The sequence below is a fragment of the Cnephaeus nilssonii genome (assembly GCF_951640355.1).
Source record: "Cnephaeus nilssonii genome assembly, chromosome: 19".
In the NCBI taxonomy this organism is placed as follows: Eukaryota; Metazoa; Chordata; class Mammalia; order Chiroptera; family Vespertilionidae; genus Cnephaeus; species Cnephaeus nilssonii.
In genome coordinates, this window is record NC_137090.1 from 1869952 (window position 1) to 1874870 (window position 4919).

Sequence of the window (4919 nt, forward strand, 5' to 3'; positions counted from 1 at the left end):
CCGCCTGCAGACCCCCACACGGGGCCAGATTGTCAGGGAGCCCACAGACACTTACTTCCCCTCAGTTCTGCTCATTCTGCGACAGAACAGTGACTGGGCCCACGGAGGACAGCCTGGCTCTCGGGTCAGAGCACACAGCAGACCGGGGGTTGGGGGGCGGCGGCGGGGGGCTGAGAGCGGGGGAAGGGAGGGAAGAGCCGCCAGGACTGGTCCAAGCACGTTAAAAGTTGGGTGGCCTGTCTTTTCCCTCCTAATTCCTAATGGGTATGTTTACCTGACCTTTTTAAAAAAATCCAAAACAGTGGGCCTCCAGACACGTGCTTTATTGTGGGCAGTTTGTTGTCACCATGGCTTTTGCCTTACGAGTTTAAGTTCATGACCAGGCCCACCTCCAGCCTGGGGTCCCGGCGTGGAGCCGCCCACAGCGCGCCTGCCCCTGGCCCGCGCAGGCGCCCTGCCCATCTTGCAGGGCGAGGGGGGCGGTGCTTTGATCTGGTAAATCACTCGGTGTCATCGCAGATTTCTCCTCCAAGGCCCCAGCCGATGGGGGGGATGCCATTCAGAAACAGGAGCCGATGCCGCACGTGCCTGCGCCGTGACAGCTGGGAGGACGCTTCCCACGGAAACCAGGCGACGGCTCCAACTCCAGTCTCATGGAGAGGGCGAGTGTGAGGAGGATCTGAGGATGGGATCGGAGATGGGGTGCAGAGAGCGAGCTGCCTGTGTTACCCTGAAATTGAACACTGGCCCTTTTACTTTTAGGCCGTGTCTTGCTTTGCCCCTTCAGGCGGGGTCCGGGGTCGGGGGGAGGAGCAGGAGCAATATTCCAACCAGGGGGGCTGGTTGGGCGCCCCCCCCCGGGGTTGTGATGGGGTGCTGGTCATGTGGGCGCCCTCCACCCAGCACGTGGCACCCTCCAGGCTCCCAGAAGGAAGCAGGTGTTCAGCGCAACGAACAGTGAGACTTGTGAGCAGCGAATGGGGGAGCGCTTCCGCAACCCAGGTTCCCAGACACCACCAGCCCGTGAGCAGGCTCGGGCCCGCGAGGGTGACTCTTGCAGGCACGAGCGCTGTCCGTTCCCTTCCACGGTCTGTCCCCAGCTCAGGAGACCCCACTCCCAAACTCCCGTGGACGACCGCTTGGGCAATCACCCAGTTCCCCAGCAGTTCCAGTCGTAGCTCATGCTGACCACGCCGGGACTTATGCTAAGGCAGTGGTCGGCAAACTCATTGGTCAACAGAGCCAAACATCAACAGTACAACGATTGACATTTCTTTGGAGAGCCAAATTTTTTACACTTAAACTTCTTCTAACGCCACTTCTTCAACATAGACTCGCCCAGGCCGTGGTGTTTTGTGGAAGAGCCACACTCAAGGGGCCAAAGAGCCACATGTGGCTCGAGAGCCGCAGTTTGCCGACCACGGGGCTAAGGGTTCTACGTATGTTACCTCATTGAATATTTGCCAACTCTCATCTTTCTCATTTAAAAAATAATTTTTAAATATAATTTTTACTGATTTCAGAGAGGAAGGGAGAGGGAGAGAGAGAAACATCAATGATGAGAGAGAATCATGGATTGGCTGCCTCCTGCACACCCCCCCCCCCCCCCCACTGGGGATCGAGCCCACAAGCCAGGTATGTGCCCTGACGGGAAATCGAACTGTGACCTCCTGGTTCATAGTTCGATGCTCAACCACTGAGCCACACTGGCCGGGCGACCAGTCTTCTTTATTTTTTTTTATTTTTTAATATATTTTATTGATTTTTTACAGAGAGAAAGGGAGAGGGATAGAGAGTTAGAAACATTGATGAGAGAGAAACATCTATCAGCTGCCTCCTGCACACCCCCTACTGGGGATGTGCCTGCAACCAAGGTACATGCCCTTGACCGGAATCGAACCTGGGACCCCTGAGTCCGAAGGCTGACGCTCTATCCACTGAGCCAAACCGGTTAGGGCGACCAGTCTTCTTTTTGGCTAGCATTTTTGGCTCAATAATACCTTAAGAGTTTCAGCTCTGGAAGTTCCAAGTTTTGTTTAACAGAAGCAATTCCCTGAGAAGCCAGCGAGGGCCCACGGGAAGCTGTCAGCACCTCTGGGGCGGCGGGGCCGCGGGGGGAGGCCGCCCAGGGAGCCGGGGCGTGCACCCGTGGGAGGCCAGAGCCGCAGCCAGAAACTCCACTCAAAACGGAGCAGAAGGGATGGCCCTGCTTCTCCTTCCCGCGCCCTCTGGTCTTGCAAGAGTCTCCAAGTGACCAGGCTCCCCCCCACCCCACCCCACAACCAGTTCCCAGGGCAGCCTGGGAAGAGGGGAAAAGGGCGAGGATTTGGTGAGTGCCAACACCGCAGCCCAAGTGGGCAACAGGGCAGAAATGGAGAGGCAGCCGAAACCGGTTTGGCTCAGTGGATGGAGCGTCGGCCTGCGGACTCAAGGGTCCCAGGTTCGATTCCAGTCAAGGGCATGTACCTTGGTTGCGGGCACATCCCCAGTAGGGGGTGTGCAAGAGGCAGCTGATCGATGTTTCTCTCTCATCGATGTTTCTAACTCTCTATCCCTCTCTCTTCCTCTCTGTAAAAAAATCAATAAAATATATTAAAAAAGAAAAAAAAAAAAGAAATGGAGAGGCAGCCGGGGGGGGGGGGGGCGATTTCTGGGCATGGCGAGTGTGAGGTGCCCCTGGGACCTCCAGGGGAGTTGTCCAGGAGGCACTGTCTGGACCCCCGATTCCAAAGAGGGGGAGACAGGGCCGCCTCTGAACAGCGGGAGCCTGCCAGCCCACAGCCCTGCAGTGGCGGGAGCCAGGGTGTGCTCACACGGTCAGTGCTCCTGTTACAGGAAACACTCAAATGCATTCCCAACGCGGTTGCTTCGTTTTAGGTCTACAAGCTCCCCGCTCCCTCCAACATCTAGTCCCGATTCCAGCTGCTGTGGAGGGCGTGCTGGCCTCGTTCAGCTGACCTCTGAGGTCGAGGCCCTCGAAGGGCTTTTATGAGTCACGTGAACATACCTCCAGGCTCCACCCGAAGGCCTCTGGAGGGAAGGGGAAGGGGGAGCACAGCTGGAGTGTGGGTGGCCCCAGGCCCCGCCCAGCACCCAGGGCTCAGATTACATTCCCAAGCACGGAGCAGGACTCGGGCTATTTCTTTGTCACCTCATAAGAATTTCTGGGTTCCCTGAAGGTGTGCACTTGGAGAGCCTAACAAATACCTGGGTTTCCACCCTCAGGTCCTCCGCATGTGCTTGCTGGGAGCCCGCACACACAAGCTTTTCTGTCTGTTAGACGGGAACCATAGCTTTTTGTAGGGTTGCCCTGAGGATTAGATCGGACAACGTTGGCCAAGTGGCCACCTCGGTATTTGGCACGTACGAGCTCAGCAATGGAAGTAAATGTCGTTGGCTTTGTTATTGGAAGGATTAAAGAGAAGCTGGCGAACATCTTTATTTCAGACTAGAGGCCCAGTGCACAAAATTCATGCACAGGTAGGTTCCCCCTCTCCCCCCCCACCCCCCACCCCCCGCCCCGCAAGTCAAGCTGTCAGTCTTGAGCTGTCGGTCCCTGTGTCCCTGTGGGTCCCGAGCTCCGGCCAGTCCAACTCCCGCCCGAAGGGATAATTTGCATATTAGCCTTTTATTATATAGGATAAGGAAACTGAGGCTCAGAGTTAGTTCAAAGCAGTGTCCAAAAACCCCTGCTAATTAGAGACAGAGTTGGAATAAAGTCTCCTCATTCCCCTACCAGTGGCCCCCGCCCTGCACCTGGCCCACATTTGTAATCACTCACATATACTGTGTCCGGCCTGGAACAGTGAGAACAGCTTTTGAATCATTCTTAGGGCACAGAGCAGGGACAAATCTCAATCTGAAGCTTAGCAGAGGATTCTCAGGTAAGGAATAGGCTCCTAAGGTTTTGTTTCTTTTCATTTGCTTTAAAAAACAAACAACAACAACAAAACACACAGCAAAACCCACGTGTTAACCACAGGGCGAACTTTGTTCCAGTTACACCCACTCTCTCTCTCCATCCCGATTCCCTACCGTGGGCCTGGAGGTGGGGCCTGAGACAAGACAGCAGGTAGGGCTGTGTGTGCAGGCTTTGCCTTTTGAGAAAACCCTTTATTCGCACCCTTTGCGGGATGGGAGAATACCACCAGAGGTCAGGGTTTCTCCAAGGCAGGAGGCCACTGAAGCTGCCGCAAGGGAAAGGGATGACAGACAGACAAACAAACAATGCAGACTGGTGGTGGAGCGCGGACCCATGAGCCAAGAGGTCTCAGGTTCAATTCCTTTGGGCTCCATCCCTAGTAGGGGCGCCTACCTCATGGATGTTTCTCTCTCTTTATCCCTCTCCCTTCCTCTCTAAAAATATAAAACACATATTTTAAAAAAATACTGCAAAAGCAGTGCATTTGCAAACATTCCACCAAAGCCTTAACGTAGTCCTCAGGGGATGATGCTTTTGGAGGAAGGGGGTCAGGGGATTGCGCAGGGCTCGTCCCTCCCCTCCCCGCACCTTTCCGGGGCCGGCAGCCCGGACCGCGCCGGCCTCTGCCGGGTCACTGGAGGCCCTGAGGGTGGAGTGGCGGACCCGCAGGTGGAAGGAGGCGCGGCCAGCACGCAGCGCCCGGTGTGCGCGCCGCCCGCGCTGGGGACCCGGAAGTGGGCCCCTCACGTGCTCTGCGGGAACTCGGCGTGCGCCGGCCAAGGGGGCGGGGCGCCTTCGCTCGGCGTGCTTGCGTCATTGCGTAGCTGGCGGGGCCGCGGCTGGGGAGGTGACGTTTCCGGTGCTTAGAGGGCTGTGGGCGGACTCAGGGAGCGCGGCCGAGGCCAGCCCCTCCTCTTAAAGCCGCCCGGGTATTTCCGTCTTCAGCCGCCCTGGCCGCGGGCCGCGGCGCCTTTAAGTGTCGCGGTGACACGTGTGT